This window comes from Bos indicus, chromosome 4, assembly GCF_029378745.1.
Source record: "Bos indicus isolate NIAB-ARS_2022 breed Sahiwal x Tharparkar chromosome 4, NIAB-ARS_B.indTharparkar_mat_pri_1.0, whole genome shotgun sequence".
Classification (NCBI taxonomy): Eukaryota; Metazoa; Chordata; class Mammalia; order Artiodactyla; family Bovidae; genus Bos; species Bos indicus.
The window spans coordinates 14,013,791-14,028,118 of record NC_091763.1 but is presented as its reverse complement, the minus strand read 5'-3'; the positions used below and the strand labels follow the sequence as shown (position 1 = coordinate 14,028,118).

The 14,328-nt window shown below is 44.4% G+C and overlaps 1 protein-coding gene across 2 annotated transcripts in view; it reads left to right on the top strand.

The window, feature by feature from the left end:
* SLC25A13 (solute carrier family 25 member 13) overlaps window positions 1-14,328 on the top strand; it is a 231,063-nt gene that overhangs the window by 1,170 nt on the left and 215,565 nt on the right. The gene's annotated exons all lie outside the window — the stretch shown is intronic.

The window sequence follows — 14,328 nt, the reverse complement described above, 5'->3', positions numbered from 1 at the left end:
GTCCTTAATCAAAACTCTGTGATAACCCTCAAGAGGAAAACATGGCCAACACATCATATTCCTATTTATTCGTGCAAACTAATCACATTTGCAATGGAAATTGTAAGCAGACAAATATATTTAAATGCTGTTCTATGACTTAAGTTTCTCCAGGCCTCCCCAAATCTGCAGGCTTTTCGGTGTTCCTAGATTATGTGGCCTAAGTGGCCCTTTCTTTTCTGTAATTACTCCAGGTTCCATCCTAAGAAGAGCACTCTGAGTATACATGAGCAGACCCATGTACATATACAGCTGTTTTAGGTAGACTCTCTGAGAATCACTGGGATTCATTTTTGGAGCCTACATTTAGCCCTTTCCAACCTAACAACTTCTGACCTTTTCTTTGCATTAAATTTACATGCAATCAGAGTACAAGGGAACAATTATGTTCCCTCCAGGTGACTTCTTTCAGGAGAGTAGGTGGGAGTAGATACCCATACTTTACTGTCATTTTTACTTCTGTAGATGAATTTTACTTAGTTTGGAGATAGAGTGAGGAACTTAAATGGAGGAGTAGGCATGTAGATGGAGTATAATACTGGTTAACTCGTATGAAATAAAATATATGACGTGGAAACAGGCTTAACTTTTGGGTTGTATTTTTATTAAACTGTCACATCATATCAATAAGGGCAGTTGAATTTTAGCCAAGTAGTGAGAGTCAGGGAAAATGAATCATTTCATTTTTACTCTTTGCAAACTTGTGTTTTTATTTATTTATTCATCTAAACTTGCCTCTTTTAAGGATTTCTTATGGCTGACATCATATATACATATATTTATAAACCAGCAAGACATGTCAAAATCAAGTCAGAGTAGATGAGAAAAACAGAGAGAAGGCAAAGATGAAACAAGGACTAAGGTTAATAGACAATAAGGATGTGGGTGCTTGCTAGAGGTGACTGAACCTTCTAGCAGCCAAAGCAAAGAGGAAGCGATCAGTAAGGTCAGTTACTTGGGAGAGAGGTCCCCTTTTTCTGCTCTCTGAGGGCAGTTTCTCCCCATTTCTTTTTATAAGCAGTGTGCAAACTGCATTCAAAACTGCCTCATAACCACAAACACACGTTTGTGGATTCCAGAAGGCCATTTCTTATAGTGTCTCTCATTCTAGCGCAAGGGCAGTGCAGTAAATGTAGTCTTTGTGTGTGTGTGTTAGTTGCTCAGTCGTTTCTGACCCTGCAACCCCATGGACTGTAGCCCGCCATGCTCCTCTGTCCATGGAATTCTCCAGGCAAGAATACTGGAGTGGGTTGCCATTCCCTTCTCCAGGGGATCTTCCCAACCCAGGCATTGAACCCGGGTCTCCTGCATTGCAGGCAGATTCTTTACCGCCTGAGCCACGAGGGAGGCCTAATTGTAGTCTTAAAAGATGAGCTGTGCTGGTCCACCTTAGTCCAGGAGTGCCCCTTATTTATTACCTTTGGACGCTTCTTGATTTTGTTCACTATTAGGCAGTGCTGTGCAGCCTGAGTTAAAGACCATGCTCTTTGCTTTTTCGTGGAGCACAGATATTCCATATTGAACACAAGTCTGTAGACTTAGTAATCTTATCTAGGGATAGGATTGACATCCCCTCTTAAAACTTGAGGAGCCTGTCTAGGGAGAGAATCTCATCTCAATGGAATATCTAAGAAATTGGGCCCAGAATCTGAAACTCAATACTTGCAGGTGAATTCCAGCACTCACTGTGGTGAATCATTTGAATATTTAAGCAAATTTGATATTTTCTGGATGAAATTTAGCCACATCTAGCAACTTGTTGATCTCTTGACCACTTACTTATTCTTAATTTTTTGGATTATTGGCCCAAGTAAGAATAGTGCCATCAGATCAGATCAGATCAGTTGCTCAGTTGTGTCCGACTCTTTGTGACCCCATGAATCGCAGCACGCCAGGCCTCCCTGTCCATCACCAACTCCGGAGTTCACTGAGACTCACGTCCATCGAGTCAATGATGCCATCCAGCCATCTCATCCTCTGTCGTCCCCTTCTTCTCTTGCCCCCAATCCCTCCCAGCATCAGAGTAATAGTGCCATAACAAGAGCTAATAGGAGCATCAGAGAAGGAGCCTGTTTCTCTCCCGAGGGGTGGGGGTGGGGGGGACTTCTCCAAGGTAGTAGTGGTTCAGAAGGAGTGGTTGGAGGAAGAGGGGAGATCACATCAGGCACAGGAAATAGCAACTGAAAGACAGAGAAGTGAGAGTACCTGCTGCATTTAGGGGATAACAGGTAATAAATTAAATAGGAGAGTAGCTGACAACGTTGACTAGATGTGAGATTCAGTTTTTTTTAAAATTCATTAATTAATTTATTTTTGTCTGTACTGGGTCTTTGGTGCTGCACTTGGGCTTTCTCTAGTTGCCGTGAACAGGGGCTACTCTTCTTTGAGGTGCACGGGCTTCTCACTGCACTGGCTTCTCTTGTTGCAGGGCATGGGCGCTAGGGCATGTGGGGTTTAGCTGTGGTGCGAGGGCTTAGTTGCCATGAGATATGTAGGATTCCTGGACCAGGGATGGAATCTGTGTCTCCTGCATTGGCAGGCTGGATTCTTAACCACAAGAGAAGCCCAAGATTCAGTATTAAGTGAGGTAATAAAGAAAAACATTATTAAATGACTTAATAAGACTTAATGATAAGCATTAACAAGACTGTTATTAATAAGCATTAATGAGCTTCCCTGGTAGCTCAGCTGGTAGAGAATCTGCCTGCAATGCAGGAGATCCCTGTTCAATTCCTGGGTTGGGAGGATCCCCTGGAGAAGAGATAGGCTGCCAACTTGGGCTTCCCTTGTGGCTCAGCTGGTAAAGAATCTGCCTACAGTGCAGGAGACCTGGGTTCAATCCTTGGGTTGGGAAGATCCCCTGGAGGAGGGCATGGCAACCCACTCCAGTATTCTTGCCTGGAGAATCCCCATGGACAGAGGAACCTGGTAGGCTACAGTCCGTGGGGTTGCAATGAGTCAGACTCGACTGAGCAACTAAGCACAAGACCTATTATATAAGCATTAATAAAATTGTTTAAGATCTTTAACATTCTTATGAGTTATAAAGTATCATTTCTGGTTTATAGATGAACACTCTGGACACCAAGGGGTGACGTAAGTGGCCTAAGACCTGAGAATTAAAAAGGAGCTGGGGTTCAAATCAGCCAGCCTGGCTCCAGAGTCTGTGCTCTTAACCTGTCCACCAGATTGTCTGCCTGGTAGCTTAGCATACTGGAGAGTGGCGTTTATGGGCAGGGGAGATGACTTGGGAGGGGAAATTAGATGCCTCTTTTTTCTTCAGACTTTTATTTTGGTCTTGTAACTGTAAACCAGACTTTTATTTTTGAGAACCACTTCCACAGTGCTTACTGTGTGCCAGGCACTTTCCAAGCACTTTACAAATAATAATTCCATTATCCTTCATAATACCAAGTAGCAGCTGTGGTCTGCTTTGTCCTCATTTTACAGGTGGGAAAACTGAGTTGCAGAGAGGTTACATAGTTTCCTCATGGTTGTAGAGAGAATAAGCCTTGCAGCTTGGATTTAAAACCTGGCATTCTGTGCTCAGAGTCTCTGCCTCACCTTCCTAGGCCTTAAAAAGAGTTCTCTTTGCATGTGAGAATTCACATACTAACGATTATGGACATACGTACCTTCCCAATCCAGTGGTTTGTATCTATAGAATGCATTGGCACTCAGTATATTCTTGGCGGGTTTCCCAGTTGGCGCTAGTGGTAAAGAACCCGCCTGCCAATGCAGGAGACAAAAAAGATGGGGGTTCGATCCCTGTGTTGGGAAGATCCCCTGGAGGAGGGCATGGCGACCCAGTCCAGTATTCTTGCCTGGAGAATCCCATGGACAGAGGAGCCTGACAGGCTGCAGTCCAGTTGCAAAGAGTTGGACACAACTGAAGTGAGTTAGCATGCATGCACACACATGTGCTGATTTTTAAGTGGCTTTTGGACAAGAGTGCATAGGTCAGAAATTGTCACATGCCTTTTTAAAAAACCAGCTTTGTTGAGGCATCGGTCATATGCCATTCAAGTCACCCATTCAAAATGTAGGGTTAGTGGTGTTTTGCATGTTCATGGAATTGCACAGCTGTCACCTCTTCATATACCAGGTAGAAATTTTAATCCATTGTTCACTAATTAGGACTTGGGCTATATATATGACCTCCGTGTTTTTCATGCTTCTCATTGATAGTAATACCTTCTTCCGAGATTGGTTATTGAGGATAAAATGTGATTGAGTTTATTAAGGATATTCTTCAGGTTGAAGCTTTTCTTTCCCTCATGGTAAAAACTGCTAGGTGGTATGATACTGTTACGATAAAACAGACCAGTTTTTGTACTGGGCAGGAAGGAAAGAATGTGTGAGTTGTTTTTATGCTGCCATGATGTTGGTAAGTTTCTGTGCTTCCATCGATGTTTGATGTTTGGATTTAGGGATTTTTAAATTGATGGTGCTGGATTGGCCTTCAGTTTATGTAACACAGTGTTCCTTACTCCTCCCTTCATTAATCCTGTTCCCTTTTACCAGATGAAGAAATGGAGTCCTAGGACGGGCTGTAATTGATTCTCTAATTGAAACTCCTTTGCACTGTTGTAGACCAGGGGTTCCAGTACATTGTAGTCCTCTGTATGGGGATAAGAGTGCTGATGCCTGGGTCTCACCTAGAAGTTCTGATTCAGTTGGACTTAGGTGTGGCCTGAACCCCAAGGTTTTTTGAATGCTCTCCAAGTGAATCAAATATGCTTCTGAGGTTGCCAGCCACAGCTCTAGGCTGTTTTTCCTGCTTTGCTTCAGTTGATCCTCTGGTGGTTCCTTGGAATAAGGAAGGAATGCAGTGAGAGCAATGTAAATCCCTAATCCCTAGAGTGTCATTTCAGAGGAAGGATATGCAGGGATCCCTACACGTCCTTTATTGACAAGCTCTTTCCAGTCCCGCCCCATTTTGCCTTCGTGCTTAGGCATCAAGTGTATATAGTTTGTAATTATCCTAGAATATAGGTTTTATCACCAAATTGATGCCAAGCTCCTTTTGTCCCCGGTGAGGTCTCGGTGGCTTTCTTTATCAGTGTAGGTGCTTGTGGGGGAAATGTTGCAAAGAGGACTGTAACGCTGGTCTTGCAGCCTTTTTCCTGGCTGACCTCGTTGGGTGCCCACGTGTTGTCCGTGTTGGGTCACAGCGCTCTACGAGTGTTGTTTAGCATATAGAGAGCTGGGGGTGAGGAGAGGGGTGGGAAGTGCTGAAAGCCGGTGTGCGGGGTAAGAAGATCCAGCCGGTCTTCTTGGATATCAAGTTCTTTTCTAAGATTGCTGGAGGAAGTCTTGACTCCTCCCGCCTCTTTGACCTTTTGTCCTGTGAGCAGCCTCTGCTTTTGTTGAGTTACAGGGAAGCATTCCTTCCCGTGTTCCCCACTGTCCGTGAGGTTTAGGTCTGCTGGGCATGGTCCGTTCCTACTCCCCCTGCTTGGCATGTGCCGCCTCATGAACACCTGTGCTTCCCACCATGTTTTCTTGGATGCCTTTGGGTGGGTCTTGGAACAGAGGCATGTGTGAGCCTGCTGGTGTTCTTGCTTCTTGGGAGTAAAGAGGACATGCCCTTGTCACAGTGATGTAATTCCCTTGGCACAGTACTTGATAGCAACTGAGCAAACCTTGTTTTCCATGCCCATTTTACCAGACCCTCTTGTTGGGTCAAGTCGACCCCATCAATGGCGGCTCTGGTCTCCTAGCTCAGAATTATCCCCAGTGACTAGCTTGTAGAGTGGTGGTCTGGTTTGTTGGTTGGAAACATTTAAAAGATAGAGTACTCGTGCTTACCATTTCCTTTGGGAATTTGCCGTGTAGTTGCATGAGTGAAAATAGGCCTGGATGGTTCCTTTTGACTTTAGGTGCTGACAACATAGCAAAGTTGGCAGTGTTGAAATTCTTAGCAATTTAACCTAAATAAACCACTCTATTTAATGACTGTTATTAGGCTAGTAGCTTTGTCTTGATTTCCACATGTAGTCAGAGTTTCCACATGTTTTCCCTGAAAACTGTTGACTTGATATGAAAGTCAGATATTTCAAGATCCACTTACTGTTTTATGGTAAAATATCTTTTGCATAAGATGGTACAATTTGTAAGAAAATTGTTTAAGTAAGTGTAGGGGAAGAGAAAGTTTCCCTCACTTCTCTTAGGGTTCCTGGCTGGAGCTGAAAATTAAAATGACCAGGACAGATGAACAAAAGAAAAGCATACACATTTTGTTGAATTTTTGTGTGTACCTGAGAACCCGCACAAGAAGTGAAAGTGACCAGAGCAGAAAGCTTTAAAATCCTTTGGACAGTGAAAAATAAATTTGTAAAGAGGTGGCAAGACAAAGGGGTTTGCACTAGGGGTAGTAAATGGGGAAGAAGTAACTGGGAAGGTAAGGGTGAGTTTAACAATGTCTGTGTGTGTGAGTTTCTGAGCCCTAACTTGCCCATCTTTGATGAGAAGGTTGTCTTCCCTCCTCCTGGTACAGGGGTGGTACTCTCTGCAGGAGAATTTATGACCTGTTTCAAGAAAGAAGGTGGGGTTGGGCAGAAGGTCAGATGACCTTCCCCTTTCTGCTGTTTTCTTAAACTCCTTCAGCTCGAGATACTGAATGTACCAGATTTTGAGGACGCATGTCCTGAACCTTGTCATAAGTCTGATTTGAATGGGGCTTTTAGACCTAAGTGTACATTTGGTAGTTTTTCTGAGTTTGACATGATTTGTATCCGTCTGACCCTGGGCACGGTTGTAGTCTGAGATGCAGAGAACCCCCAACTGCTCAGTCAGCACCACTGTCTCAGTTGGGAAAAGCTTCAAGAACTTTTTAAAATCAGTAGTTGAGTGAGAGAGCTTTGGACTGGAAGGCAGGAAAACCGATGTTACCAGTCCAGTGCTTCCACGGATGGTGAGAACATAAAGTCTGACTTCTCTGGTGCTCAGTGTCCCCCTGTGGAAAACAAGGCCTGTGAGGAGCAAATGAAATACAATGTGGGAAAGCATTTGAGGACTATGAACCGCTGTAGAACTGTCAAGTGATATCTATTGGAGACTGTGGGACATTTCCACCGAACCGAAAACTGGGGATGTATTGATAGATATTACTTGGGTCTTCCCAGGTGGCTCAGTGGTAATGAATCCACCTGCCAATGCAAAAGACCCAGGTTCAATCCTTGGGTTGGGAAGATACCCTGGAGAAGGAAATGGCAACCCATTATAGTATTCTTGCCTGGGAAATCCTATGGACAGAAGAGCCTGGTGGATTACAGTCCATGGGGTCGGAAAGAGTCAGACACGACTGAGTGACTGAGCACACGCACATATATCATTTGACCTACTTGAACAGAAGATGGTGTGCTTTCTTAAGCTCGTGATCTACTAAGTAGTCATCTAGTAATGGCTAGGCAGTCTGTCTAGTAATGTCTAGTCTGTCTAGACTGCTAGGCAGTCTGTCTAGTAATGGCTAGGCAGGCTGTCTGCCTAAAGAGACCAAATTCTCTTTAGTGGTCTTCCTGGAGTCTGGCGATTGGAAGTTTATGGTCCAAGGATGAAAAGCATTGGTTTTACGCAGGAGCTTGTTAGAATTGCAGCATCTGTACACTCATCCCAGGACAAAGACTCTGTGGCTTCAGGATCTGCATTTTAAATAGCTCCCAGGGGTACTGTATGTGCATTAACGTTCCAAGAATATTGGTCTGGACCTCTTGTCACTGTGTTATTAAATGTAGCTGCCTTTCTAAACTAAGGGTACGGTGTCTTTTGATTTGGTTGTAAATCAATTCAATTTTTGCAGAATTAAATCCATGGTGATAAAATCCAGTATAAAATTTTGGATTCTTTGGGCTAATTTGGATTCCACCAGTGCCAGTGTATTATTTTAGAACACGTCTCTGAATTACTATTTAAAGGTTATCAGTCAATCAGTCAGTGAAAGCCGCTCAGTGGTGTCCGACTCTTCTCGACCCCATGGACTGTAGCTCGCCAGGCTCCTCTGTCCATGGGATTTCCCAGGCAAGAGTACTGGAGTGGGTTGCCGTTTCCTCCTCCAGAAGATCTTCCCAACCCAGGGATTGAAACCAGGTCTTCTACATTGGATTCTTGACCATCCGAGCCACCAGGGAAGCCTATTTAAGGGTTATGACCGTCTCCATTTCTTTGCTGCCTACTTGTACTTAAAGTCCTTGAAAATAAACTTATGCCCTTTCTATTTTTTGGCATTCTCTTCTAAGAGTCACCAGTGATCTCTGTTCTGAAACTGTTGGCATGCTCTCCTTTATCTCTGACCTCACAGGATCGTGACCTGCTCCTTCCCTCCTGGGATGCCTTCTGCCAGCTTTCGTGACGTGCCCTCTCCTGGCTGGCCCCTTAGCTTACGCTGGTCCCTTCTCCTTGGCCAGCTTCTTTTTGTCCTTCTGCTCCCCTTGACTCCCCCACTCTGAAATGTTGGTGTCCCCCTGGCCTCCACCTGAGATCCTCTGCCTTCTGACCGCTGGGGCTCCACGGCAGCTCTCTCAAGCACCAGCCTTGCGTTTTTGGCTTTTTGTTGGAAATCTCAACTTGTCTGTCTCAGAGATATTCCAGACTCTGTTTATTCGAGTTGAATTCATTTTCTTGATCACGCCTCACCTTTAGCTGCAGTTTAACTTTTCCTGCTAGTTAAAGTTTCTGCTTAGTTCACTCAGTACCTTTGTGGGCAGCCAGGAGAGACACCACTGGTGGGAACCTGGACACGGGCAAAGAGATGGGTCAGTTAGACCTTTCTGGGTCCCTGGGGCAGGTGTGTCTCGTCTCCTGCGTGTTTGGCTTCAGGTCCTCGTTCCTTTTGAGCTCCAGCACGGCCGTAGCTCTAAGCTGGTTTTGCCTTTGGTGTCTTCCCTTCACTTTCCTCTCCACTCTGGAGTGCCTGAAATTGTCACGGACGTTTCTAAAACTGCCTCTTGTATCCATGTTAAGAGCAGTCCTGTGTTCCTGGGTCCAGCCCTTGACAGTCTTTAAAAAACGCATTCAAGTGTGTTATTGATTCCAGCTACACGCCGCCTCCTATACTGATTGCTGGGCTTCCCTAAACGAGTAAGCTGTTGGACTTGTTTTCAGGACCTCACAGTCTACAGAGATTAAAATGACCAGATAATGTGAAGACCCAAGCTTCATTATTTGATCTTTATCATCATCTACAAGACAGCAGGGAAGGTGTCATTAGCTCATTTGAGGGAGAAAGGTAAGGTTCAGAAGGGTCGTGCAGATAGCAGTGGCAGCAGCAGCTGACAGAAGCCCAACACTGTTCCAGGCGCTTCGCGTGTGAAGTCACGTAGTCTCCAGAGCAGTCCCGTGGCATGTGACTGCCCGTATTGTCTCCACTACCCAGATGGGGCAACTCGTCTGTGCAGAACAGTTAAGTCTCGAAGCACAGAGAGATTCAGTGACTTGCCCCAGGTCACACAGCTTTCAAGCGGCAGAGCTGTGACTTGCACACAGGCAGCCTGGCCTGTCAAGGCACATATCGAATGTACTGCATGGCCGTCTTGAGTTTACCTGGCTGCACAGTGTGGCTGCCTGATATCCTGAGAATAAAAATGCAATCTCATTAGCCAGATTCCGCCTCCTCGGTCTTGGCCGTTGTCTCACTTTTCCAGTGTTACCTCATGCCCGTTCCCTTCTCATACCCTTCACAGCGGTTTGTATTATAAATGGGACGTGTCCAACCCCTGTTCAGATTCCCTGCCATAAAGCTGTGGCAACAGTGTAGCAGGAAAAAAAAAAGGGGGGGTGGCTGTTTGTTTGTTTAATTTAGAGCTCAGTCAGAAGCAGGAATGTTTCCTGTCGTTCCTCTCCATTGGTGGGCAGATTTTTATTTTATTTTTTTAGTTCTTTCCTTCAGTTTTAGGGAAAACCGGTCTTAATGGTGTTTTCTCTTTCCTTGGAGTATCTGTAAGGATGTTAAAACCCATGCCCTAGTTTTCACAGTTGGTTTGTCCCAATGAAGATTCAGACAGTCTGCACATGGCATTTGGTCGATACGTCTTTTAACTCTTGTGAATCTATAGGTTTGGCTCCCCATCTTTTGGTGTGCCTGCCTGCAGTTTATTTGATGAGTGAATTGGGTCATCCTTCCTGTAGTTTCGCACAATTTGGAGTTTGCTGACTGCACCACCCCCCCGCCCCCACCCATGTTCCTCTGTCCCCAGTGTTTCCTGACAATTGATAGTTAGATGTGGACACTTGATTGAGTTTAAGGTTTTATTTATTTTTATTTTTTGGCTGGAATACTTCCTAGGTGGTTGCTGGCTGTCTCTCTCAGGTTACTGGATCCTTGGTATTGGATACACGCACCAGGAGGCACATAATTCCTGGTTATTTCCTCTGCTGTTATGTTTGGTGAGTGGGTTTGGATACTGCCTTCCTGATCCACCAGCATTTTGCATAATGGTTTATTTTAGTTGGCTAGGTTTTAATATTCACAATTGTTCTTTTCTGTGCGTTGCGTTTATTCATCTTCTAAACACACACACACGTGCCTGTGTGTTTGTATACACATATATATATGTATACATCATGTGTATTACAATGAGTGTGTCTCACAGTTAAAATAAATGGTGGTTATTAAAAGCAACTGGATAGTAATCAAAGGGGTATGGAGTTTGTGTTTGGGATGATGAAACGGATAGTGCTGTTGATTGTATATTGTGAATGTACTCAATGCCACTGAATTGTACACTTAAAATGTTAATTTTTATGGATGTTTTACGACTACAAAAGCAAATCAGTTGAAAATGGATTGTAGCATACTGAATTTTTTTTTAAAAAGTCCATCATTCCATGATGATTATTCTGCCTCAAAAAGAGTCAAAGGGAGATGCAGATGGGGAGGTGAAGTTCTTTTTTTCTGAACAATGCCAACTGATAAAGTAGAAGTTATGATAGAACTAGAAAAAAAATTTATTTGGCAACCTGCAGGTAATAATTGATTCAGGCAGATGTCCTCAGTGGATGCTAAACTCTTCAGTAAAAGATTATTGGGATTCTCTGTGTCTCAGAGTGAAAGAGTTAGTCACTCAGTTGTGTCTGACCCCATGAACTGTATAGCCTGACAGGCTCCTTGGTCCATGGGATTCTCCAGGCAAGAATACTGGAGCGGTAGTCATTCCCTTTTCCAGGCGATCTTTGCAACCCAGGGATGGAACCTGGGTCTCCTGCATTATAGGCAGATTCTTTACCGTCTGAACCACCAGGGAAGAGTATTTCCTTATAAATTACTTACCAACTATAAAGGGGAAAAGATACCATTATAGCAGAGGACTTGTCCTCCATCTGTGATCCAGTTTAACATTACCGGGAAGAGGGAAACGCTAGCATGGAGCACCACTGGTGTGATGTGATGGAAAATACACAACGTGACCTTTAGAGGTTTCCTGCCAAAGGGTTGCGTGTGAATCTAATCATGAGGAAACAATTATACATATCCAGAAAGTAGGACATTTCGTAAGACCTCTGGTCTGACTTTAAAAATGCCAGTCTTATGAATGAGAAGGCTCAAATAAAGGAGGCTCCCGAACAGACATGACAACCAAATGCAGTGTTTGAAACTGGATCCAAAACCAATAAAAGAATGGTCCTGTTGGAGCCATTTGAATAAGGAGTTTATATTCAGTGATACTGTATTAGTTGGCTGGGGCTGCCAAAACAAAGTACCTCAGACGGAGTGGCCTAAACAGCAGAAGTTTCTTTTCCCACTAACCTAAAGGCTAGGAGTCCAAGATCAAGGTGTAGCAGGGTTGGTTTCTTCTGAGGCTTTCCTCCTTGGCTCATGGATGGCCTTTGTCTCGTGTCTTGACGTGGTCTTTCCTCTGTGTCTGTGCCCTAATTTATGCTTCTTGTAAGGACACCAGTCTTAATGGCTTAAAGCCTACTTTAATGACCTCAGTTTACCTTAATTACTATGAGTATCCTGTCTCCAAATACAGGTATATTCTGACGTCCTGGGGTTAAGGCTTCAACATATGAATTTGGTGGGGGGAACACAGTTCAGCACATAACAGATATTGAATTGTTTTTAAATTCCCTTGGGGGAGAGAGTGATAACGATGTTCTGAAGGAAAATGGTCCTGGTTTTGTTTCTTATTCTTTATGTTTTCCACTAGATTTTAAGCTGAGAACTGAGCCCTCACAGTACATGTTCCATAACATTCAGACACCGTTTGTTGAATTGTTCATCTATTTGTGGGTGCCACCCATGGCAGAATGAAAGGGGGCAGGAGACTCTTCTGTTGCATGTGTGTGGTTTGTCAGAAACTTTTCTCTTTCCCTAATAAACCATTTTTCTCAAGCCTCTCCATCCTTCACTGAGCAAACAAACAAAAAGCACTATCTTGGAATACTTGAGGAGCTGTGTGTGAGTCACCTCCAAGAGCATGCATAATGGGGAATCATAGCTGCAGAGTAAACCCCGGCAGGGATCTGGCCATTCAAAGTGGATGAATCTCCATGACTACAAAGTAGCTGCTTCGGAAGGAGGCTCCCGGGGAAATGTGCTTCCTTGTGACTGAGAAGGTCTGGCTGGATTAAAGGGAGACAGTTCCAGCAGGTCTGAACAGTATGTCCATTGCTGCTGTTTCAGACCAGCTGCTCCCAATAGCATACTGGGTCCTGCAAGAGGTTTGACCAGAAAGGCTGGTGACCTGTCAGCTCTCTTATCTGACTCTGCTGGGCCCCCTGGCAAGGACTTCCATTCCTTGTGAATCGTCACACTCCTTTATTTTTTTGGTTGGCTGTGGGTCTCTGTTATTGCGTGCGAGCTCTCTCTAGTTGCAGCGTGTGGGCCTCTCGCTGCAGGGACTTCTCTGGTTGTGGAGCGCGGACTCTAGGGCACGTGGGCATCAGTAGTTGTGGCTCACCTGCTTACTTGTTCCATGGCTTGTGGGCTCTTCCTGGACCAGGGATCAAACCCACGTCTCCTGCATTGGAGGCAGAATCCCAACCACTGGACCACCAAGGAGATCCCACGCACTTATGTTACCGCAGGGTGATTTGCCTCTGCATTTCAGGATTCCACTTTCTTTGCATTGTGAATCTCAGCTCCAGAAGTAAAAGGTAGCTCAGCCCCTGGTTTCCTTATGACGGTTCTTGGAGATTTCTGTTAGTCTGTGTCTGGTGTCCACCTGCAGTTTAAGAAGAGCCGGTCTTGACCTTTGACCACTCTTCCATTGGGCTATTTGCCTTCTCATATTGACTTTGTCCAAGAGCGCTTTTAAATTAAGAACTTTGGCCTTTTGTCCTATTACACATTATTTATATATTTATTTCTGCAATTGTTTGACATTTAACTGGCTCATACACACTTTCAACTTTTTCAACCTTGTATGTTACATGTTTGGGCTTCCCTGGTGGCTCTGATGGTAAAGAATCTGCCTGCAATGCGAGAGACCCAGGTTCAGTCCCTGGGTCGGGAAGATCTCCTGGAGAAGGGAATAGCTACCCACTCCAGAATTCTTGCCTGGAGAATTCCACGGACAGAGGAGCCATTAATCTTTTCCTGTATGGCTCCTGCATTCTGGGTCATCTGTTGTGTTTAAACACAGCTTTCCCTCCTGGTATTATGCAAGAAACCACTCATGTTTGATATCAGATGAAAGGTAGGGAGCCAGTGTACTTTTTGTTGCTGTTCCATCCCACAAGGTCATGAACTCCCATTAGTGCCACATCATCAGCCAGTGCAACCTGCTGCCAGGTCGGGCCAGACTCTCTGCTGGCTCAGACTCTGATTCGTTCCAAAAGCCAAGAGAGCCTTGCATCAGGGCTCAGCTGTCCACCGATGCCTCGGTCAGTGGGGCCGCTGTGAATACAGAAAGGTTGCACGCAGCTGGGAAGCAGGGAACTGCTAGATTCTGTCCCAGGTTATGCTGCTTTCATTCAATCCTGATTCTCTCTCATTCTCTCTCTGTAACAGATGAGAAAAACAGTGTCACATTGCTGGTTAGCAAGAGAATCAAAATTTAAACATTCATTTGCAAAGTCCATAAAATAGGGGCAAATAGCACTCTATGTGGGAAACCTGGTTAGAAAACCTTCCAGGAGGAACTGACATTTGACTTAAAACTTAAAAAAAACAAATACCCTTTTTTTAAACGTCTCATAATGGAAAGTTTCCATAGGAAATTAGAACAGCGTGACAAACTCTTATGTCCCTTTCCAGCCACTTTCAGAAGTTATCAATTTATGGACGATGTTGTTAATTTATACTACACCCTCTCTTGTCTTTCCATCCTCCTGATTTTTTCAAAGCGA